Source organism: Ambystoma mexicanum, chromosome 3p (genome assembly GCF_040938575.1).
Source record: "Ambystoma mexicanum isolate Mex_15411 chromosome 3p, UKY_AmexF1_1, whole genome shotgun sequence".
Lineage (NCBI taxonomy): Eukaryota > Metazoa > Chordata > Amphibia > Caudata > Ambystomatidae > Ambystoma > Ambystoma mexicanum.
The window spans coordinates 37455480-37481739 of NC_090925.1; positions in this window are offsets into that span (position 1 = coordinate 37455480).

Consider the following 26260-nt stretch of genomic DNA (forward strand, 5'->3'; position numbering starts at 1 on the left):
CAGCATGGTGGAAAAGGAATGGGTTGGTATGTATATCATTTGCCACTAAATAGCGCATGTTATGCATCATTGAGAGTGTTATTTTATGGAAAGTGGAACGACAGTGTTACTGGTCAGATTGATGGAACAAACATAAATGAGTTTGAAAGAATGGTATTGGAACCGGTGGGATGTTCCATATTTACAAGCGCAAGAAAAATAACACGGTAACAACGAATCCAGTAGATAGGCTCTCTAGGCCTTACAAATCCCTAATCACCTTTAATATGGCTCTAGTAGGAAACCAAGATGTTGTTCGTCCCTCCTATATAATTAATCATAGTCCACGTTCTGTCCCATTTTGCTTATGGAAAAAGGGTTCCTATCCAGTGGGAACCTTTACTAGATGCATGAATATTGCCGTACTTGAGCAATAATAGAAACCATTATATAGGAGGTTTTGCTTATTTTGTATGTGGCGATCAGGCCTATCCATGGTTACCTAGAACTTGGTAGAACTTGGGAGGGAACCTGTTATTTAGGTATACTTTTTCCTGGTGTATTTATTTCCAAAACTTCTGAAATATCAAAACTATCCAGATCTAGGCCACAACGAGATGATACCGCAGGACGGATTGCAGGGGATATAGTGAAGTCATTCATACCATTTTGGGGAGAAGCAATACATTCATGGAATATAAGGAAACTGTCCAGGGTGTTAGAAAAGATGATAAATGGAACTACAGATATACTTTATAATATGACACTACAACAGAAAGCAATTAGATTAATTGCACTTCAGAATAGAATGGTACTTGATATAATTTTGACAGATCATGGAGGGGTATGCAAAATCGTGGGGTCAGCGTGCTGTGTATTCGTAAGTGACTCCTCCCCCACGATATTTGAAGCAATCAAAAAAATTCATGTCATCAGTTCTGATATTCATGTCCCCACAGGTGGTTGGAATCTGAACATAAATTCATGGTTTTGGGAACTGCTGTGATCATGGGGATGGAAACTACTTGCAATTTTGGTCATGATATTTGGAATCCTCCTGTTCTGCTGTTGTTGCATAAAATGCCTGCCAATCCTCTGCTCCCAAATTACAAATGAGTTTGCACACGCAATCAAAATGAAACCTCCTTGCATATTAAGTGAAGGTGCATGTCATGATGCCCGCTCCCGGGGAGCCGGTTCAAGCCCTTCGTCCCCGAAAGCGGACATCCAGGCCCCAAGGAAAGACCCAGAAACCCCATGTAGGGGCCCTTTGGACAGTATCCTGGTGCCTATGGCGCCAGGCTCTTAAAAGACATCAGTCCTGGCGCCATAGGCACCAGGCTCATTATGGGAGTGCTTGGGTGCACTTACCTGCTGCAGACCATGCTGCAGGATCCCGGCCTCCTTGAGGCCTGAAGGGAACTACTTTACCAGTGGGACTAATTTACCATCCGGGCGTGGTCGGGGAAGGATACATACCTGATTGGAGGAAGGATACATACCTGGAACTTCTTCCAAGGCTATTTAAACCCCACCCGAACAGCCACACGTGCTTTGCGTTGTTCTGCATCTAGCAGCTGGACGCTCACCATGTCTGCTCCTGCATCCTGACTTCTGCCACGCCTGCCAGCATCCTGGATCACCTGCAAAGGAAGAGAAGAAGAGAACAGAAGAAGGAAAAGTCCTTACCAGCTAAATCCGCATCCCGGAGACATCTCGCCGACAATCCTGAAAAGGAAGACTTTTATTTAAAAGCTCATTGCGACCATCGCTGCAGCGCCGCTTTCCACTCACCTTTTCAGGGCGCCTCCATGTTCAGCAGCGACCATCCGGATTCGCAGTCACGCCCCAGCACCTAGGGAGAAAAAGGCAAGAACAAAAGGTGAGAGAGAGAAGGGAATAAGGAAAGCTAAATCTCCATGTTAAGACTTACCTGTTGATTCATTCCCTCTTCATTTCGGGTCCGCGCTGCATCCCGGCATTTCCGGACCCCGGCCCCTAAGGGGAAAAAGGAAATCAGCGTTAATGAACAAATAAAAAGACATTACCAAAAAACACTCATTAAAGACTTACCTGATTTCTACAAGGATTTCACCTCTCATCTCGGGTCGGTGCCTGTTCCCCGGCATTCCGTACCCTGGCCCCTATGGGGAAAAAGACACTAGAATTAGTACATTAATGCATGGACACAAGGGGAACCTCTTATCAAAAAACTTACCTGGAAGCCAAGCAAGTTTGGTTCTCACCAACCCAAAAATCCAGTGAAGTAACTGGATACCAACGTGCCCCTGCATCAGAAGCAGGATGGAGAGCTCGTCCTTCCAGACCCTAAGGTGAGACGCTACGGGGGAATCACAGAATGGTTTTGAGGAGGGTGAGAGGGGAAAGTGGGAGGCCGATTGCATTACCCCACAGACAGTTAATCCCCTATTTTCGCCTACAGAAGGATACTTCTGCGAGCCAGACAAGCCAGATTTGGGGGCCCAGTCCAGACCGTCTTCCGAACCCTGCGCATCACTTTAGAAGAGGTCACAGCAACCCAGACTAGACCAGCGCCTCTGTGGGAGCCAGGTGAGCGTTATAGAACGCAAAGCCTTCCTACAAATTCCCACCCAGGCGCTATGGAAACTTCTGAGACTGATCAGTTGGCCCAATTACTGGGGGAATTACGGGCCGAAGTACATGCCGCTCGTCAAGAGACTAATGCCCTCAGGAGGGAATTAATAATATCAAAGGAAAGAACTGATGACCTGGCCAGACAGCTTCTGCAAGGTCAAGCTGGGCAAACTCCTCTACCCGGTTCCGGAGGGAACCCCGCTCCTGTGGTTTCCAGTAACCCTGTGCAGATTAATCTACCCGGAAACATGCCGCTGGCCCCACCCGAACGCTTTGCTGGGGACCCCAAACGATTTGCCGTATTCATGAATCAGTGTCGTTTGCACTTCCTATGCAGACCTGGGACCTTCCCTAATGATCAGACCAAGGTAGCCTTTGTATTGTCATATCTCAGCGGCTGCGCTGCCGATTGGTCAGTTCCATTGGTTACTCAAGATGACCCGATTCTCCGTGATTTTCAAGGGTTTCAAGCAAGCATGGAAAGGTTATTTGCTCGACACTCTCAGGGGCAGGCTCTGGATGACGAACTTCTATCCCTGCGACAGGGCAATCAGGACCTCCTATCCTATATTGCAATCTTTAATAGACTAATTGTGGAAACGGAATGGCCAGAGGATAAAAGAGTCACATTGTTTTATCGAGGCCTACGCGGAGAACTTAAAGATGTATTGGCCCAAGTTGTAAATCCGCCCCAAGAATGCACAGAGTATATAGACGTAGTGGTCCAATTGGATCACAGACTTCAAAACAGAAAAGCAGATCGGTCCAAGTTTGAGAACCGGGTGTTGGTCAAGACCCATGGTATTCCCAAGGGAGTTGATGTCTCTGAGCCTATGCAAATTGGAGGGGTTAAAGGACCCTTAACTCAAAAGGAACGTGAAAGGAGGCGGCAGTTAAAATGATGTCTTTATTGTGGGAACTCTGGACACTTTCTACGAGATTGCCCAGCAAAACCACCCCGAAAGGCGGTAGGAGCCGCTGATAAAAACCATGAAGACTCTGTTTCGGGAAACGACTCCGCCCGCAAAGCATAGGGGTCCGCTTGCCGAGCTTGAAAACTAACTCTCAGACCTCGCATTTCATTGTGCCAATGTTTCTCGTAGATCCAGAACAGCCTAAGCGGTTGCATGCAATAAAGGCATACATCAATAGTGGGGCTATTGGAAACTATGTGGATCGTGAATTGGTCTCTAGGATTAACCTCCCTCTCCGTCCTAAAACCAGCAAAGATGTCATCACCACAGTCGATGGAACTGAAATTGCCTCTGGACCGGTAACACATTCCACTACTGAGGTGACTCTTATTGGTCCCGACGGCCATCGGGAGGGTGTTGTGTTTGATGTAATCAAGGCTCCACAGTTTCAGGTTATTCTTGGAATCCCTTGGTTAGAGACAGATAATCCTCGAATTGATTGGCGAGCTAAGAGAATAACCTTCCCGGATTGTACACAAACCTGCTACCCAAAAAACCTGAAGATTAATCTAGCATCTGTAACCTCTGCCTCCATGCAACTACCTCCGGAATACCAAAACTTTCAGGACGTCTTCCAAAAGGAACAGGCCAGCACGTTACCTCCTCACAGATCGTACGATTGCCAAATCGATCTGGTGCCCGGTGCACAACCCCCTTGTAGCAGGATTTATGCCCTTACCGAACCTGAGAACCTGCATTTGAGACAATATTTGGATCAATACCTAGCTAATGGTTTTATTCGCCCGTCAAAGTCCCCGGCATTCTCGGCTTTGTTCTTCGTGCCCAAAAAAGAAGGCGACCTTAGAACTTGTATCGATTACCGCACATTGAATCAGATAACGGTTAAAAACCGTTATCCTCTGCCTCTGATCCCTGAACTCCTTGACCAGGTGAAGGACGCTTGCATATACACCAAGTTAGATCTCCGGGGGGCTTATCATCTGGTACGAGTTAAAGAAGGCGACGAATGGAAAATTGCCTTCCGTACTAAATACGGATTATTCGAGTACCAGGTGATGCCTTTCGGATTGTGTAACGCGCCGGCTGCCTTCCAATACTTCATGAATGATGTCCTTCGGGAACTCATCGATGTTTGTGTTGTCGTATCTATCGATGACATTCTGGTGTACTCCTCTTCGGAATCTGATCACAGAAAACACGTCAGAGCAGTACTTGAAAAACTACGCCAACACAAACTATTTGCTAAATTGGAGAAATGTGTTTTCCATACCACAGAAGTCGAGTTTCTAGGTTTCATCCTGACACCCAAAGGAGTCCGAATGGACTCAAGAAAGGTGGATGCCATCCTCAAATGGCCATCGCCTAGCTCTGTAAAAGGGGTTCAAAGTATGCTCGGCTTTGCCAATTTCTATCGCAGGTTTATCCCGGAATTTTCACGCGTGGTACAACCCATTACTGCACTCTTGAGGAAAAATAAACGTTTTGAATGGTCTGAAGAAGCCGAGCAGGCCTTTCAGTATTTAAAAGCTAAGTTTACCTTCGCACCTATATTGAAACACCCGCGTCCAGATCTCCCTTATGTCGTCAAGACTGACGCATCCAGCCTAGCCATGGGAGCTGTCCTGTCCCAAAGAGATACTGAAACCAACCAACTGCATCCCGTAGCATTTTGGTCCATACAATTTTCGGCACCCGAGGTTAATTATGCAATCACTGACAAAGAACTGTTAGCCATTAAGTCCGCTTTTAAAGCCTGGCGGCATTATCTGCTTGGCGCTCGACATACCATCACAGTGATCACTGATCATTGGAATTTACAGTATTTGAAAACCGCCAAGGCTCAGTCATCACGGCAGCGCCGATGGGCTTTGTTTTTCGCTGAATTTGATTTCGTGATTACCTATCGACCTGGCTGCAAGAATGGCAAAGCAGACGCTTGATCCCGATTTGGAATGGGAGAATCTGATACAAACTCAGAACCAGTACCAATAATTCCCAAACAGAGGATTCTAGGCATGACTTCGTTACAGACCCTAGAAGACATTCAAGCCAGAGTGAAACAACTCCTGGACCCTACAACCTTACAGGATTGGATACAAAAGGGATCAGACTTTACCATAGATAATGGTTTACCTTATTTCCGAGGACGCTTATTCCTGCCACATAAGGAATTACACGAACAAGTTATTTCCGGTTATCATGATACAATAATAGAGGGACACCCCGGTATTGCCAAGACAGAGGAAAAGGTGAAACGACAATTTTGGTGGTCCTCTTGGCGAAAAGATGTTAAATCTTTTGTGATGTCCTGTGGTGTTTGCGCCCAAAATAAAAGTCAAAAGAAAAGATCAGCCGCTCTCCTTCAACCTCTAGACATACCGCCAGCACCATGGCACACCCTATCAATGGATTTTATTACAGACCTGCCTCCTTGTTCAGGGTACAATACTATTCTGGTAATTGTGGATTTGTTTTCCAAAATGGCCCACTTTATTCCTTTGATAGGTTTACCTTCAGCTTCTGTCCTAGCCAAAGAATTCCTCGAAAATATTGTTCGGCTACATGGATTCCCATCTGTACTAATCTCTGACCGGGGAAGCCAATTAATTTCCCACTTCTGGCGCAAATGTTGTCAAATGGCGCAGATCGACGTAAGATTATCGACCAGTTACCACCCTCAGACCGATGGTCAGACCGAGAGGACAAATCAGACCCTTGAGTAGTACTTACGGTGTATGTTACAGCAATCTGAAAGCAACTGGAAAGACATTCTTTGGATAGCCGAATATGCATATAATAATTCGGTACACTCTGGAACTGGCCACAGTCCTTTTTATACTTTGTTTGGGCATCACCCTCGAACCTCAAACCTTGACTCACCTCAGAACCTTGGAATGCCTGCAGTAGAACATCTGCATTCTACAATTACCCAAGCCTTCAAAGAGGCAACTACGCATTTACAACAAGCCAAGAGAAAATACAAGGAGAATGCTGATCTACATCGGAGTGAAGCACCTCAGTATCAGATTGGGGATCAAGTGTGGTTAGCTACCAGACATTTACCACTCAAAGGGCCTCGAACTTTTAACCCGAAATATCTGGGACCTTATTCCATTACGGCAATAATTAACCCAGTGGCTGTTAAACTTGATTTACCAGCTAGTATGCGAATTCACCCTGTTTTTCATGTGTCACTTCTGAAACCAGTGGTACCCGGAACCCGACTACTCAAACCTCCAGAACCTATTCTAATAGATGGGGAGCCCGAATTCGAAGTGAAGAACATTTTAGACTCAAAAATGTTTAGGTCAAAACTGTTCTACCTAATTGATTGGAAGGGGTACGGACCTCATGAGAGGTCGTCGGAACCCAGCGACCATGTGCATGCACCTTGATTAGTCAGGAAATTCCACCGACTCTTCCCAGACAAACCAAAACCCCCGGAGGGAACAACCTTGGGAGGGGCCTTGGGGTGTGTGCTGTTACTCCCGGGGAGCCGGTTCAAGCCCGGCGTCCCCGAAAGCGGACATCCAGTCCCCAAGGAAAGAACCAGCAACCCTATGTAGGGGACCTTTGGACAGTATCCTGGCGCCTATGGTGCCAGGCTCATAAAAGACATCAGTCCTGGCGCCATAGGCGCCAGGCTCATTATGGGAGTGCTTGGGTGCACTTACCTGATGCAGACCATGCTGCAGGATCCCGGCCTCCTTGAGGCCTGAAGGGAACTACTTTACCTGTGGGACTAATTTACCATCCGGGCGTGGTCGGGGAAGGATACATACCTGATTGGAGGAAGGATACATACCTGGAACTTCTTCCAAGGCTATTTAAACCCCACCCGAACAGCCACACGTGCTTCGCGTTGTTCTGCATCTAGCAGCTGGATGCTCACCATGTCTGCTCCTGCATCCTGACTTCTGCCACGCCTGCCAGCATCCTGGATCACCTGCAAAGGAAGAGAAGAAGAGAACAGAAGAAGGAAAAGTCCTTACCTGCTAAATCCGCATCCTGGAGACATTTCGCCGACAATCCTGAAAAGGAAGACTTTTATTTAAAAGCTCATCGCGACGATCGCTGCAGCGCCGCTTTCCACTCACCTTTTCAGGGCGCCTCCATGTTCAGCAGCGACCATCCGGATTCGCAGTCACGCCCCAGCACCTAGGGAGAAAAAGGCAAGAGCAAAAGGTGAGAGAGAGAAGGGAATAAGGAAAGCTAAATCTCCATGTTAAGACTTACCTGTTGATTCATTCCCTCTTCATTTCGGGTCCGCGCCACATCCTGGCATTTCCGGACCCCGGCCCCTAAGGGGAAAAAGGAAATCAGTGTTAATGAACGAATAAAAAGACATTACCAAAAAACGCTCATTAAAGACTTACCTGATTTCTACAAGGATTTCACCTCTCATCTCGGGTCGGTGCCTGTTCCCCTGCATTCCGTACCCCGGCCCCTGTGGGGAAAAAGACACTAGCATTAGTACATTAATGCATGGACACAAGGGGAACCTCTTATCAAAAAACTTACCTGGAAGCCAAGCAAGTTTGGTTCTCACCAACCCGAAAATCCAGTGAAGTAACTGGATACCAACGCGCCCCTGCATCAGAAGCAGGATGGAGAGCTTGTCCTTCCAGACCCTAAGGTGAGACGCTACGGGGAATCACAGAAGGGTTTTGAGGAGTGTGAGAGGGGAAAGTGGGAGGACGATTGCATTACCCCGCAGACAGTTAATCCCCTATTTTCGCCTACAGAAGGATACTTCTGCGAACCAGACAAGCCAGATTTGGGGGCCCGGTCCAGACCGTCTTCCGAACCCTGTGCATCACCTTAGAAGAGGTCACAGCAACCCAGACTAGACCAGCGCCTCCGTGGGAGCCAGGTGAGCGTTACAGTGCACAACACGAAAATGAAATAATCAAAGAATGTATGACAATTAATATTTCTGATGACAATTATAGTAGTATGGGTGGGTAGTTCAGAATCAGTCACATGGTCTGATGAAGATGCGATGTATGGGTGATGCTCTTGGCTTACGGCCAAAAGGAGGGTTTGTTAGACCAGAAACAACCCTATAGTATATATATAGTATGTTGGCCAGAAACCATTCGCATCATGTGACAAACATCGCAATTGCAGAATCGACAATGTAACGAGAGGGCGTCCATTTTGTGAAATGTCAGCCATTTCCTTTTTTCCTTTCTGTCAAAATGCTTTGAAAAATGTATTCTATGCTTCGAACTCACATACGGTGCAAGGCCATGGCCTGAATGCGGAAAAGACTAACACAGAAAGGAATATCAAACGATACACAGATACATTGTTTTTCTCCCTCATGAAGTCCTTGAAGGCGTGCAGAAGCCGCATCTAAGCTCCCCTATATAATTTTCAACATTACTGTTGTATCCTGCCAGCCACTTGTAATACCTGAGCTCACTCATCATTTGTCTTTTGTGAAAAGTGAGCCCACTCCTCACTTATCTCTTGTGAACACTGAGCACACTCCTCACTTATCTCTTGTGAACATTGAGCCCACTCCTCACTTATCTCTTGTGAACACTGAGTACATTACTCAGTTTCTCATGTGTAACGTCTTGGGATGCACATCCAACATCCCAAATGCGAAAGAAAATATAAGCTAGGGAAGTCCTTATAACAGGAGACAGAAACTCCACAAGTGGCCTAATACCCCGCCAACTTACATGACATTTAGGCCTAATGTATAGCTGACAAGCGAATAGACATGGTTCTGAGAACAATCAATGACGAAACATATATGTATGCACAAGACAGTGAATTAGGTGAAAGACACACACTGCCCCCTGTAGGAAAACATCCACCTAGTAGTAGAATCATGAATACTGAGCAACATGAGCACTCAAACCAAGAGAATACGAGATGGATGATATCAGGATTATAGTATGGGAAACCTGAGCCGTACTGTCAACCATCAAATTGTAAGTGTGCATATGTATTGATACTACTCAAGCCCACCCACTGACAAATACACAGTTTAGTTGTACATGCACATGGTCCTGAAGTAAAGGGCCAAGAGGCACACCCCATGAAGTCATCATGAGAAAGGAACTGTCAGTTTTACAGTCACAAAGGTGAGAATACTAAGTTGGTGCCACCATTTGGTCCCATGAGAAAGGATGTGAATTATCTTTTTTTGTTGCCACACTGTTTACACCTCATAAAGTGATTGGTCAATTGTGGCGGAAGCAACCCACCCAGGAACACTCGAGACGGAACAATCAATTATCAACTCAGTTGCATGTGCAAGATGTTAACCTGTCTACTGTCCAATTAAGTTTTGAGAAAGCAGATGACCCCATTATTAGATCATTGTCAAGAGGAAGTCATTAGCATGGTCACATGGGATATGATACGCCAATAGGCGTAGGTATTGTACAGATTCACCAATAGCACAGCACAGGCTGTCCAATCAGATAATGTGAATTACATGTATCTTGAAACATTGTTAAAGCTGTGATGTCACTAACTCCGATTAAAAAAATACAATTTAATGATGACATGTTGAATGATTGTTTTAATTGTTCCTGGCTGAGGGTGCATGTAATAAACGTCTCCTGCCACCCCAGCTTCCTCTCCGCTCACTTCTCCACCACCACTGATGGCAGTACCATGCTCCTGTACACCCCCTCAGAAAACCTTCAAAGGTGGTAACCAGATTCACTGAACTACTCTGAATGTCCACTCTGCTGGCAAACACTCCTGACATCTGTCTGCTTCTTGAAGCCTTTGACCTGGACTCGTACCGTATCGTTGCCTCATTTGACCTATGAAGCGAGTGTTAGTTGCTGCTTTTGCCTCAACCTTCATCCCCCTTCATACCCCTGCCCCTAACTCTCCCTCTGACTCTATCCTTTCAAACCTACACCTTGCCATCTCTAATACCCTTGACATCCTTGCTCCTGCCATGAGAATCCGCCTAAAACCTGCCACAAAGAACACCAGCTGGTATGACTATGATCTAGCATCTCTTAAACACAAGTGTTGAGCTGCTGAACGGAAGTTACAGACCTTAGACTTATTCTCCAACAAACGTACCTGCCTCCTGCTCTAAAGACAATATCGCGTCTCTATCCACTCCAAGAAGCAGGTCCACATCCAAGCCTGCATTTCTGGAGTCACTAACAACATGGCTGAATTTTTCTAAATCTGCAAGCGACTCACCAATGCACTTGCAGTCTGTACCACTCTCCTTCCTTCCCAGGCTCCCTGCACTGCCTTGGCTTCCCAGTCCACATCTAAAACTCAGGACATCCTGCCCTCACTCTCCTCCACCCCATCTCCTCTCGCACGCCTGCTCTCCTGCATTCCTTGCCCACCCTCCTCCCTCCTACACATTGCACTGGATGAAGTCTATAAAGTGGTCCACTCTATGGAGGCCTCCTCCAAACATGAGCTGCCCATCTCCTCCGGAGCCATTAAAGACAACATCTTCTCTCTTGCCCTGGCTCTTGTTGACTTCTGTAATCACTCCTTTGTAACTGATTTTTTCCCTCAATCCCTCAAGCACTCCCTTGAGCACACGCTCTTAAAAAAGCTGTCTGCTGACCCCTCCTGCCCTGCTAACTATCACCCTATCTCTACTGCCGCCTTTATGGGTACATTCCTGGAAAAGTTGGTCCTCCCCAACTAACCCTCCACACTGATCTTGTTGGTTGTCTTCATGACCATCAATCTGGATTCCATGCATCCAGAGGCATGGAAACTGCTCTCCTGAACACCCATGAAACCATGCTCGCAAATCCCGACTCCAACTCTCCTGCTGTACTCATTCTCCTCAATCTCTCCTCTGCCTTTGACATGGTGAACCATTTGTGCCTCATAAAATGACTCTGTGACACCCTCGGCATCACTGACCAGGCACTGGATTGCCTGACCACCTTCCTCATTAACCGCCCTTCCCAGCTGCAACTGGGCCCTTTCACCACCATGACCCTCTCTACCTGTGGCATCCCCCAGGGCTCCTATCCTATCGCCATGGCTCTTCAATATCTATCTCGCCCCTCTTGCTCACCTGATCTCCTCCTTCTCTCCTCATTTCCACGGTTATGCTGATGACAAACAGCTTTCCTTCAAACTTCCTTCTACTTCCCCTTCTTCCTCCTCACTCATCCCTGACTGTCTGCCCACCATTCAGGTATGGTGTGCAGCAAATGATCTCTGTCTAAATGCCAGAAAAACAGAGATCCTCCTCCTCAGGACACTTGTGCCCTCTTTTCCTTCTACCCTTTGGCCACCCTCTTTGGGCCCTCTACCCCCACCATCTTGTGAGGCCAAAAACCCCAGGGTTATCTTCGATATGGGCAAATGCCACATGGCCTAGTAGGACAACACCTGTTTTTAGCCATTGTTATTTCCCCTTTTCCCTTCCCATTTAGCCTTGTGGTGATTTGAAACACAATTCTGTTTGTGTAAAGCACCTTACAAATGCGCAATAAAATAAAAAAAAATTGGAATGAGAGTGGAGTGTGTGAAAGAGTTAACCTTGTGAGGTGTATTCTTAAACATATTAATAGTAGAAATAGAAGAGGGATCCTGCAAAGAGGACTGGTGATGTCACAGTAGTAGTAGTAATGGTGAAAATAAGAGACATTGAAGTGAAACGTCCCTTGATAGAGGATGGAGGACAGCGCTGATTAAAGGAGAAGGGAAGCACCCTGGTAGTGCTGACTAAATTCCTCTGTTCCAAGTTAAGGAACTGGAGGAGGAAAAATAAACTTCTGTGTACATAAATGTTGCCTTAATATGTTGTGTGAAGTGTAGATAGAAGGGTGTTGTGTTGAGGAGAACCATCTCCGGTTCCGGAAGCCTATTAATTAAAGCCAATTGCCTATTAATGCTCATTAATCTAAGGTTCCTACTCCTACACAGTTCAGTATTTAGTACTCAGCACTAACCTTGTGTGGTATTGCTATGAGTGCAATGTGGGCAGTGTGTTTCACTTCTCATCACCTGTGGATTGATATCACCTATGGGAAAATGTTATATGTTAACAAAGTCAATCCCCCCCTCCACTGTTTCATGTAAATGCTCCCTTGGTTAAGAGGGCCGTGACTGTGGTTTCTTCTAAGTATTTAGGTTCTACTACCAAAGATGTCTCTTAATTTCCAATGTTCTCCAGGTTCTTTATTCCAAGCATGTTTAAAATCAAACCCTTACCAGAACATTCATTTCTAACTAGATGTGTACCCGTTATTTCATTTACACGGGCCTGTGAGCATTTAGTTTCAGGTGTTTGTAATATGATTTCTTTTTACTATCATCCCAAGAACTACTGCATGTTGCCTATTTACAGCTTGTCTTCTACTCACATCATAGAGGATCCGTGCTGTGTCAGTTTCCTTTCCTCATCTTGTAAAGATGTCATGCAGTGATTGGAAATGTCCATACCGAGCTATCTGTTAGCTACACTCCACCATGTATTACCGGTGTCAGCAAGATGCGCGTGTGCTTATATTCCTGATACACTTTCTGCGCTCTTGTTAGTCGGAGCCAAACCTCCCTGAGTTCACTATTTGATGTTACTGTAATTCTAAGTACTGTTACGGTACACGTACCAATGGGCGATTACCAGAAGCACGTAGATCTCTAATTGCGGATTCCCTGATGGTTACAGTAGCAGCCGCTCACTTGCGTCTGCTTCCTAGTGACATGTGTGCCCTGGCAACAGGTCTTAACATCCACATTTACATCTACTTCCTTGTAGCACGCCCTAGCAACCGCTCTTGGCAACCATGTGCATGTGTCAGGATGTAGTCATGCTGAGTAATCTGTGTCCCGCGTGCATCATGTTGGAAGGGTGTTCAAACTAATGGACATATAGGATGGTAGATTGCTTGGGGTTTACGAGCTGGACTTCCATATTGCTCATTGCTATTCCGAACACTCATGTCTCTATGTGCTTTCTCTCTTCCAAACCATCAATATGTTGAGTGAGACAACAGTATTGCCCATAAATTCTACTTTAGAAAAATTCAAAAATCTCTGACATACCTCAATTCATCCCCCAGTTTATGTCCTGAAAATTCTTCTTCTAAATTAGAGATCAGGAGGAAGGTTAGTGATAAATTGATCTATCCTCTGTGGTTGGATGTAGTTATCTGGACTCCTTGGGCCTCATTACACGGTAGGCGGTGAGCCATGGCGCTATTAGCGCCATGGCTCATGCCGGTAAAATACCGGCACCGCCTTGGCGTAAAGGGGATTTACCGCCCCATCCCAAGGTTGGAGGGGCGGTAAATCCCCCTTCCGCCATTGCCCTTCCCCATTCCCATTTCTGCCCTATAGGGCTCTATGGGAATGGGGAAGGCGCTAATTACGGCACCGCAATTTTGCGGTGCCGTAATTAGCTCCGAGGTCCCTTAGCGGGTTGGTTTTAATGCCTGCAAAAAGCAGGCGTTAAAGCTCCAACCCGCTAAGGGACCTCTTAGTAAGGCGGCAGGGATTTACCGGTACCGGTATTTTACTGGTACCGGTAAATCCCTACCGCCTACCGTGTAATGAGGCCCCTTGTGTCTTATCACAGACCCTATTGGTGTACGGGCCAAAGTCTGACATGTTTATGTACATCACCTCTGTTATGGCTCAAAGTCTCTCACGGGTCACTTTTTTTGTGCGGGCAGGAGGCTGTCATGTGTGCTCACCTCACCTCTCAGGTGGCACACAGCCTTACTTTGTTTTTCTTTGTTAGACAGCATTATTGGCCAGCTGGGATCAACAAAAACAGACCCCACTCAATGCTTGTATTAAGACCCCTTTTTACAGTGTCAAGTTTCTGAATCCAGTTTTGTTCCAATTCCCTCAGTGCCAAATCTCTGTCTCCTCCTCATGTGTTAAGTTTCATTGTTTGTATTATGAACCAAAATATAGTTGTATGGCTGTGCTCTTTTCAGCAGAAGTGTTCTGCCATCGGTTTGTCAGGAACTTTGTTTTTATGCACGCTCTGTGCTTGCTAATGCGCTGTCTGATCTCTCTTTTTGTTATGTTATGTTTTGTTATGTTATGTTATGTTATGTTATGTTATGTTATGTTATGTTATGTTATGTTATTTGGCATTTATATAGCACTCTATATATTATTGGTATGACCTCAAAGCGCTGTTAGGTTGAACGCCCTCGGAACCATAATCCTGGTCAGTTGAGAGAGTAATGTGTCTTAGGATGCTTGGGTGCACCAGTTATGTGTAGCATAATATAAAGCAAGCCACACAGGCATTTAATCGCATACACTGCCCATGTTGTCTTGCAGTTTTTAAACTCTTTCAAATTCCCACTGATGTCATTCAGAGCTACATTTTTCATGTTCTTGGTTAGACCACACACCGAACATTGGCCACATTTGTGATGTCCTGTTTACTAGATCCAAACCCCACAGGCTTGTGAGAGAGACTCCCTTCTGAGGTTGGTAATCGTATGTGTGCACCAACATCTGTTTTTAAGGCAAACCAAGGTCTATTTGTGTGGAGCCAGCTAGTTGGATGGTCAACCAATTCTTGAGCACTACTCTCTTTAGTGCATCACTTATGGGACTATATGTAGTCACACATGTGATTATTTCCTCTACTTCTTTATTGTGTTGTGCGGAACCTGAGGGCATCCTCACTTCTTTTCCCACTGTATCCTCCTCTTGTGTGGTTAGGGAAAGGTCATTGCTCTTGTATCCTGACTCTAGGAGAGCATACATGAGGGAGGATAACCTGGGTGGAGGAGACTTGGGGAGTGGGGAGCGAACATCCTTAGGTGAGACATGGTATCCCCATTTCCCTTTCACAGGGAATTAAATATCCCCCACATATATATAGTGTGTTACAGTCCTGTCTCTATTTTCCCATTGACATTGACTCAGACATTCACCATTTTGTACTGGGATGAAGAAGAGTACCAAACACCACTTTGTTGCTGGGTCGAAGAAGAGGCCAACACAAAAAACAACATGGAAAGGGGACTTCCGGGAAGGCTGTGAGTGGTCTAGTTGTAAGAAGACCGATCAGTTTGGTTGGGACTTTAAAATCCCCAGGACCCCTGAAGGAGGAGTCAGAGTGGCTGAAGCCAGCTGTCAGAGCCAGAGCCACAAATGGTGGCATGTGCGGGGGGCAAGAGGTTTGCAAGAGTACCAGGGAGTGCAGCGCTGAGACAGCGGAATGAGGAGGCAGTGCAAGGCGGAGGTCCAGGCTGAACTGCTGGAATGAAGTAGACAAGAGCCAGAGGAGGGGCGACAAAGTGCCCGTCCCACTGACAGCTTGTCAGTGGAAGAAACAAAGCTGCCGAACACCAGAACACCACAGATGCGAGATGCCACACGAAGTTGGAACGTGGCAGGTGGGAGACTTGCAGAACTGTTGCATGCATAATCCGGTGAGTCCGCCTAGAAGAGGGGGTCGGGGCACGGCGACGGGGCGATTGAGCCTGTACGAATTGTTGGACTTTAAGTAATTTTGTATATCGACCTTAAAGATTTAATAATCAACAAGGAAGAAAGTTGATATGATGAATGTGTTTGAAAGACATTAAGAATAAACATAGCCCAAAGCAACAAATGAATCGTAATACAAAACAGTGACCAACTTGAAAGAAAGTTGAAGACCAATATTAATACAAATCTGGTGGGTGAAGGAAAACCTTAACAGATGAAAGGTTGCCAACCACCTGTGGAGAAATTGCATGATAATTTGGGATAAGAGAAATCCTTTGACCTGGCAGGCTAGTGAAAAGCATTACAAATACTTTTTAAATACCGAATTAAGTGAAAGCCAAATTAAGTACTTTTGAGTACTGAATGGATTGAAAGCAAGTTTTGGGCATTCTTGAATATTAAGTAGAATGAAAAAAAGTTTGTGAATTTGCATGATATGCAGAACTGCACTATATGAGGAACCCAGCATTGGCAGAGCCAGCAGAATGCATTAAAGCCGTGGCATTTTGTTAGTGGAGAGGCAGCCAAGAAGGGGTATCGGTTGCGTGACCTGTAATAGGTGGACCATGTGGTCCCACAAGCTTGAAACTTTGCTTTGAACATTATTTTGTTGCTGACATCCCTACACATTGTATACAGTTATATATGAGGGCAAGTTTCGGTTTTGGATACAGACGGACATTTGCTTTGGACTTCCGACACAGACTATCTTTAGGTAGGGAAATCCCACTTTAACATATGGCAAGTTAGGCCTTACTCCATCCTGCATTTAAAAGTTAATAAAACTTTGTGTATCAAACTTGAACCTGTTATCCGTGTCTGCTTCATGATGCCTTCACAGTGTTTAGTGAAACAAATTGCTCTGTCCATGTTTTTCACTCTTTTCTGTGCATTTCTCATTCTTTTTCAAGGATATTTTCTATCCCTTAATCATCCGGCCTGGTCTTCTGAATGTTCCTTGAATCAATGTAGGGTGGAACAATTCTTCCTTATCCATAGAAACTAGCTGTACGGAGGTTGTTTTTCAAGTTCTTAGGTTGATAAATGCTAAAATGCAGCAGGGTATTGTAATCTATGGGTTGTTGATACACACTGGTTCCTACCGTGCCCTTTAGTTTTCTGCTGATGTTCAAGTCTAGGAATTCTACAGATTTGAAATAAGTAGAAAAAGGAGGAGGGGACATCATTCTAACGGGCACAGAGGAAGAGGGAATAAAAGTGTGCACTGTGATGTGCATAGACCCCACATTACCACTAAGAGAAGTAACTGATGAGCAATTATTTACAGATACAGAAGCCATCGGAGGAGATACTGTTTGAGATTTCCACACCCTGTCAAATGGTAGTACAGCATAGAGAAGTACCACAAACCATACTGACAGCCACAGCACCGCCATCACGATAATATGAGGACTTGCCAATACTGTCCAGTCGTCTTTGGACAGACAGCCCCCATGATGTAGGGTTATTGAACAGCATAGGAGCAGTAACAATCAAACTCAAACAAGGTGCAATAGTCCCTGGAGTGAAGCAATAACACTATCCAGAGAAGCAGATGAAGGGATATATAACACCATTACAGAACTAATTGAACAAGGGATTATAGTACATTCCACTTTACCATGCAACATGGTTATATACCCAGAGAAAAAAGCAAAAGGTTCATCGTAGAGATTCAGACAGGATCTCCGACCTAGTACAATATAGTGGATGTGTATTCATTAGTGCCCAACCCAGCATCGATACTATGCAATGGGCCTCATTACGAGGTTGGAGGTAAGGGATAAACGATGCCGGTAAAGGATTACCAGCATCGTTTACCGCTCCGGGCCATTACGACCCACCAATCTGCTATTGGCGGCACCGTAATTAACGGTGCCTCTAACAGCACCATGGGCACGAAACCTCACATGGCGGCAATAGCGGCTTGGAGTAAACAGGAGCTGAACACAAGTAATACGGACATGCTAATAACAGCCTACAGAAGACAGAAAAGTACCTTACCGGCATGGAGCAAATACCGGCATCGCAGACCACCCGTAAACAGACATGTGCAGTGTTCACAACTGCCACAGGTGCACACAATCAGCACAGGTGGAGGCAATATAGACTGGGCCAGCACAAAAGGAGCACACCCCACCCCTTCCCACACCCAGTCACACACCTAAATGATTCCAATACTACTAGCAATGCTGGGGCTGGAGGACATGATTGCAGTGGAACTTCAGCAACAACAACTACAACAGGCAGCACAGAGGAGACGCAGGAGGAGAAGGAGGGTGAGGCAGGCCCAGCATGCCCCACCAGTGCAGCCAGTGCTACCACGCAGGCAGCCCCCAATCCCTCGCATCAGAGCCAGTCCATTCAACCTAACCCCTGAGCAGTTCCACACCCCGTACCGTCTGGACCGGGACACCATCCCCACTATTGTGGACATGATACATGACGACATTGTCAGCCTGATTGAAATACGCACCGCCATCCCACCACTACTGAAGGTAGTGTCTGTGCTCCACTTCCTTGCCACAGGCACCTACCGGCACACAGTGGGGCACATGCATGGCATATCACAACCATTATTCTCACATACGCTGAACCAAGTGCTCGATGCCCTCCTGAAGCACACAGGTGGCCACATTTTCCTACCACAGACAGCCCAGGAGTTCTCCAACACCAAAGTTGGTTTCCATTCACTGGCCGGCATTCCTGGTTGCATTGGCGCCATCGACTGCACCCATGTTGAATTGATGGTCTCACATGCCATGGAGGTAGTGTACCGCAACAGTAAATTATACCACTCCATCAACGTGCAAATGGCATGTGACTCAAACAAGATCATCAGACATTGTTGTGCCCGATTTCCCGGATTAACTCATGATTCAATGGTCCTGCGGAACTCCACAATACCACGCTACATGGAGCGACACACAGGGCACAGATCCTGGCTTCTCAGTGAGTTGCATGTCAGGCTCATGGCATCGCGATGTGGGTCGGTGATTGGCATATTTCACCTGGCTGAGATGGGGGGGAGAGATGCATACTTTTCCTGCCTGAGATGGGGGGATGCATTCTTCACCTGGCTGAGATGGGGGGGGATGCATACTTCACCTGGCTGAGATGGGGGTGGGGAGATGCATACTTCACCTGGCTGAGAGTACCTGAGAGGATGGACCATGCCCATACCCCAAAGCAGGCCAGACCGGACCTGACACATGACCCCAAAATGCAGGACGTAAGCTGCCCTACCATGAAAATGATGCAGTGCTACAACCATTCCATAGCCATCAACATGTGCACTGTACATAATCAGACCCTAGCCCCCGCAACACAATGCAGCTACAAGCAATTAGTATGGCCAATACACAGCACCAAATACCATCAACAAAAAGGACAGTCCTCCATCACTGCGTACAAAGGAGTCACATGAGGGCAAAATACATTAACACACCACTACACTAACACAGAGTTCCACCAAAACAGCATGTCACCATGTGGCGTGCCTAGTGAGATCATCATGAGGCTGCCATCAATGGTGACAGGATGAAAGCATACAAATAACTGCACATCACCCAGATCATTGGAACAACCAGCGTGGACTACCACAGTGCATGAGCACTCACCAGGAATAGGAACCCCCTGCACCCACTAGACGATGGCACGCACTACTGTCGATAAGAGGAATAGACACATAGCAGTCACATCATGTGTCTCTATTCATGCATGGATATGTGGGTGCAAACAGGAAATAAATGCATGCTATGGTGTCATTGATACAGGTCCCATATGATGTGATGACTTACACATAATCATTGTTGCCCACATGCAGGTGATGCAGGCTATCCCTTGAAGAGGTGACTCCTTACCCCAGTCCGGAAACCACAGAACAGGCACGAGGAGGACTACAATTGTGCATATACACGTACCCGTGTGGTGATTGAGCAGACATTTGGCCTCTTGAAGGCACCATTTCGCTGCCTCAGCAGGTCTGGTGGGACGCTCCTGTACGGCTATGAGAAGGTGGGCAAGATCGTCATGGCATGTGTCATGCTACACAATATGTGCATCAAACAGAATGTGCCTCTGCCCCTGACACTGAACTGCAACCACCTGCTGATGAGGATGAGGAGGGTGGAGATGGGGCTGCACTTCAGGGAGGCAGCGATGCACAGGAGGGACGTGCCATGCGTCAGACTCGGATTGACCAATGTTTCTAGCACACATGGATGGGGAGTGTGACATGAAGGTGGGACTCAAGGCACTGGGTGTGTCAGGGACATGGACACTGTAGACTGTTCACCAATAAAGCACACGTACAAAATAAGCAATGTCCGCACATGTCAATACTGATTTCACAACAGGTGTATTCAAGAAATATAACATATCAAGTGCACAAGCCCTCCACCCCACACACCCTCTCCCCCCTCCCCCCTCATTCCCCCACACACCCTCTCCCCCTCCCCCTCAACTCCCCCACACACCCTCTCCCCCCTAAACTCCCCCCACACGCCCTCTCCCCCTTCCCCCTCCCCCCTCAACTTCCCCACACATGGTGTGCACCGGCATGTACCATAAATGTACAGGAGTTCAAAATGCCTAGCTGAACCTACACCCCTTCTCCTCTTCCGGCATCAGGTAGACCCCTGTCCGAGCTGCGCAGGTTCCACACAGACCTACGTAGGGGGCTGGACTTAGTGGAGCTGGTATTTGAGGATGTCCCAGGTTGTTCTACCACCTGTGCCGGACGCATGGCCTCCAATAATGCCACCATTTCGGTGAGGTCCTGCCTCACAGCTGTCAATTCACTACATATGTCTTTTGAGGTGGTCTCAATTGCTGATTTGAGTGATGATGCGCATTGCCTTATTTCCTCCCTTGCCTGGCCACATTCCGTGATGTGCTGTGTCAACAGCCCTGTCAGCACCTCCTGCCGCTGTTGGATTGCCCTGATCCCATCTTGGCTGTTCCGGAAACTGGTGGATGTATGAGGTGCTACCGACATGGTTGGTTCCTCATGCATGCTTGACGTGGGGCTGAAACTACCGGGCCATGACTCCCCAGGAGACAGCTCATGGCTGTTGCTGTTGTGTATGCTGGATGGGGAGAGGTGTGGTGAATGCGGGGAGCCTGTAGCGGTAGTTGTGCCATGTGGCAGACTATCTGCCTCATGATCGGACATGGCTGCTGTGGCAGCTGTCTCCCCGACAGTACTGCTGGAAGCCGATACAGTGCCTTCGGCCACTGTCTCCTGTGTGTTGGTGGCTGGTGTGGGTGCTGTGTTGGTGGCCGTAGTGCACATTGGTGCTGTAGGTTCTCGGGTTGTCTTGCCCTTGCGTGGTAGTCCAGGTTGCCCTCCTCCCCTTGATGTTGAGGGGCGGTTTGCTCCTCCCTGGGGTCCTGGTCATCGCTGTCTGATTGCGTGCCTGTGTGGGACCAAGAGAGGGAGATGATTAGTGATGGGTCTACATGCATCAGGCATGCATTGGGGTAGCTGCATTTATATGGAATGGCAGGTGATTGGCAATGGGGTAGTGACATATGGGTTACTTGGCTTTTGGGTGGGTGATGCAGGAATGCGTCTCGGATGAAACATATATGGGGTGCATCATACATGTGGACAAGATGGTGCTGTGCACTGCCTGTAGGCAGTCTTGCAAATTTGTGTCTGGTGGACCCTGCTTTCCATCATTGCACTTCAGTGGGACATCATCGTGTTTTTCTTTACAGTGTTTCATTTGGGACACCTACCTGCATCAGCCGATGATGGGGCTCCTCGCTCCATGTCCCCCACTCCCTCGATAGTCTCCATCCCGATGGTGCTTGCACAGATCTCCTCCCAGGGTTGTATCTTTATGGGGGAGTCCGCACCACCACCTGTTGCCATCCCCTGCTTACGGTTGGCCGAGAGGATGTTGCGTACGCGTAAGCGCAGATCGTCCCAGCGCTTCCGGACATCTTTAGGTGTGCGCGGGGTGGTGCCAACGGCACTCACTTTCTGCGCCACCTCAGTCCATATCACCTTCTTCCGCTGCACTGCAGGTCGAGACATGTTGGTGGAGAAGACGACATCTGTATTTTCTTCTCTTGTGAGAAGCGCTCCTTGCGCAAGCGCTCTGCACTTTTTTTGAGTGCCTTGGGCATTGTAATATGTAGCAGGTAGAGGTCGAGGTGTGGTAGATATGGGTCCTGGTTACAGAGGATGGCAATGGATTGTGTTTTTAAAGATGACCGCTGTGCTCCTTCCCGTTCCTGTGTGATGACGCTACTTCCGGTTCCGCTAATTACGGTCACCGCTAATAGCTGTCACTGCTAATGCCAATGCCTTGGATGGCGGTGGAGCTATCTGCGCTTTGCGCAATGTCGGTAAGGGAGATTTTTCGCCCTTTACCGGCATGGCGCAAAGCTCGTGCCTGCGTACTCGTAATCGGCCTCTAATAGCGGCCTTGTAGCAACACGGACACGGTATTTGCTCCATGCCGGTAAGGGCCATAACGTACCTCCAACCTCGTAATGAGGCCCAATATCACCGGAGATGCAGTTTATTTTACAATGATTGTTCTCAGCATTGCATTATTTTCAGTGCCATTGCATCCAGACTCCCAGTATCTCACTGTGTTTGCCTTTCGCGGACAGAGGTATCAGCACACTTGCTTACCACGGGGGTACTATGAAACCCCTAGTGTCTTTAATAGGCTCCACCAGATGGACCTAGGAAACAGATACCAAGCACAATGCTGCAGTACATAGATGATCTGCAAGTGTGCAGCAAAACAGAACAACAGTGTAGGGCAGACAAAGTTGGCAAACAAAAAATTACTGTATTGCCAAAAATAGGTAGTGTACTTAGGGCAGAGGCTATCCTCAGCAGGGAGAAGTGTACACCAGACAGAGCTTCAGCACTGAGGAACACACCAAAGCCCAGTACAGTCAAGGAGATGCAACAATTCTTAGGGTTGTGTAATTACTGCAAGACAAGCATATTTTATTACTCCACATATGTTAGGCCCCTGCTACAAGCTCTAAAAAGATGCCCAGAAAAGTAAAGGAGCCCATGAATTGACAGATTTGATGACAGAATGATTTGGAGACCTCAAAATGACAGTCAGGAATACCCCTGTGTTGGCAAACCCAGATTACGATAAGCTATTTTATTTCTTCTCTTATTCTAATGGACATGTAATGACAACAGTCCTCACACAACGATCCTCACAGAAACACAAACCCTTAGCATATTACTCTAGGCTGATTGACCCAATAATACAAGGGCATTTTCCATGTAAGCAGGCTTTAGTAGCCTCAACATTTGCAATTCAGAAATCTGCCACAATCACAATGGGATATCGAGTAACATTGTATGTTGAGCATGCAGTTTTCACCATTTTATAAAGAAACAAGTCAACCATCACCACCCAGCAGCATCTGGCTATGAGGTGATCTTGTCCAATCCAGCCATTAATTTAGTAAGGTGTCATGTTGTGAAACTAGCTACCTTCATAGCCAGATCCGTTGAGTCACAAGATCAGGTACACAACTGTGCATTGTATGAAGGGATTTGTGAAGAAAACAGGGCAAGTGAGGATGTACTTGACACATGAGAAGTACTTTATTTTGATGGGTCATCAATAATAAATCAGGAGAGCAGACATAGGCATACAGGAGCAGCAGTAACAGGATATGTGAAGGGTCAGGAAGAAGAATATCAGACAGTAGTGTAAAAGAGACTGCCCTCACATTATTAAGCACAAGCATCAGAACTCATAGCACCCATAGAAGCGCGTGAGGCATCATCGGACGATGGCATCACCAAATATACCGACTCAGCCTATGTAACATCCACAGTAAATTCAGGTCTATAAAGATGGAAAAGGAGGGGGTACAGCAGGTCAGATGGGTCACCAGTCCAGCATGCAGCACCACCGCTAAGACTAATAGATGCACTAAAGTGTCCCCTTCATGTAGCACTTTTTGAAGTGTGCAGCACACACCAAAGGGACAGACCCAATTTAACATGGAAATGCAGATGCAGAAAAAGCTGCTAAACAGTTTGCTTATATGCCCTTTCCAATGGAAAGTCAACCACCTTTCATATCAGTACAACAGGAGCAGTTACCAGAACTATACCACTCAATGTCCATCATGACGCACGTTGTAGAATGGCGGAAAAAACAAGCAGGTGAAATGGGAAGGGTAGCTCTGAGTACCCAACGTGTAGCAAAGATGTTGAAACAGTAGCCCACTTCATACTAACCTGTGAGCTCTAAATGAATTAAGAACTAGGTGTTTGAAACCATTGTTCTTGTTATATAACATTACCACCGCTAGGGAAGCAATGACATTTTGTAAAATGTCAAATGACTTAAATGTGGTTTACTTTGTCACCAAGTACATTCATAGTGCTTGGCTGAGGAGGGAAAAGTATTGCGTGGCGTTGTTCTGACTCCCATTGTTAGAAGCCGGACAAGTGTTTTGTGATGATCTGATCTTGGGATTTGAATCATTGTGCACCATAGTATAGTGTTTTACTTTTAAGACGTTTTAGACTTGTGTATATTGTATCTATTGCATTGTATGATGTACCTAAATGGCACATTGCTGAATAAAGGTTTTACGTACAAACATTGTAGAATTGCAGGAACAAGCACAACCTCAAGAGAAGATATTATGGATGAAAAGACAATGTAAACTATCACCCATTGATGTGGTTTCAAGCCAAGATATCACAGGAAAATTAGTGATGCCTTTGGAACTATAAGCCATCGCGATCGAGCAGGGCCACCATCTAAAACGTGCACACAAGCTGCACATTGCTGCTGACATCAGAAAAGACTGGTTAGTTCCAAACTGGGCAGAGCACGTGGATACATTTGTTACGCTCACCTGGTATCCACAAGGACGTCACCCAGCCGGGTTACTCACTGGTATGCTTCTCAGCTTTGCCCTGATGTGGTCTGCGGGGAAGGTTCTGCCTGAAAATACAGGACGACTGTGTTCAAGACTGACCGACTGGGGTAAGTGTCCTCGCTCCACCCCATATGCTTTCAGTGCCTCTGGCGCCCTCTCCTCACCTTGTGGTAGAATTAGACGTGCTCGCTGTCCTGCCTTCTTCGCAGGGGCGTGTTGTCTTTTATGGGCAAGTTACTTCACTGATGCCGGCCCGTTTGATATTGTTCAGGTAGGTCTTATTGCTGTTCTTTAGTTTTGTGGCTATCCTGCATGCCTTTCTTTGTTTAAAATGTCTCTTTTTTCTCCCTTAGGTATGCAGAGCATCAGCGCGGCGAACTGGCTTGGTTGAGCGCCGCTGGTAAATGATGGCACATTAAGAGTGCTATGATGCGGTAAGTAAGCGCTATGCGCAGCGCTGCAAAGTCTTGCCTTTGCTAACCTGTGTTTTCCTTCCTTGTAGGTCGTGGTGTTCTTCAACACAAGTGGAATATCCGGAGTGGTGCCAGCCGAGAGGCGACCAGCCAGGTAAGCCTTTTGAGCAGTTCGTAATTTGTAAATGTCTCTACAGCTTTCTTTAATGTTGCCTCTATCTTCCTCTTTCAGGTCGTTCTGGGAGGCGTGCAGATTCGAGGAAGCTGTTCTCAGTAGCTGTGAGTGTTTAAAGATGAAGACTGCAGGTAAGATGCTGCTGCTAATGATGTTCCTTTTGTCTCCTTGTAGGTTCTGCTTCTCCGAGGTTCGAGGGAATAGCTGAACACGGTGAGCGTCACGTTGCAAGCTGCAAAGTAACACAAAGCATGTTCTGCAGTCAGGGTGTGGTTTATATAGCCCAGGTAAAGTAGTACCAGGGAAAGTAGTTCCAGGCCTGCCACACCCAAAACACTAGACCGCATAGCTTGGTTCTTAGGAAACCAAGCTATGTGGATGCCTCCATGTTGGCTGACAATACAATAAAGTAGTTCCCAAGCACATTGTTGTTCATGGTGTATGAGCCTGGCGCCATAGGCACCAGGACTGGCCCCGTGAGGGCTTTTGAAGAGAATGCAGGCTCTAGAGGGCCGAGTCCTGACTCCACCTGGCCAATGGGATTGCCAGAGGGGGATTTGGGCGAGGGTCGTGACAACATTTGTGGCCAATTGCAAAACATGCTACATGTTCCACTCTGTGCACACACTGAAAACACTTGGAGCAACATGACCCCTCCCTTTGGGGATCTTCAAGAAACTACATATCAATTTAATTGACATGGTAAACAGGTGCAGTACTTATTGTTACTGGATTGTAATGTTATGCCCATTTTCCAGATGGTTGGAGGCTGGTCCACATGTGAACGCTGATGCAAAGTCTGCTGC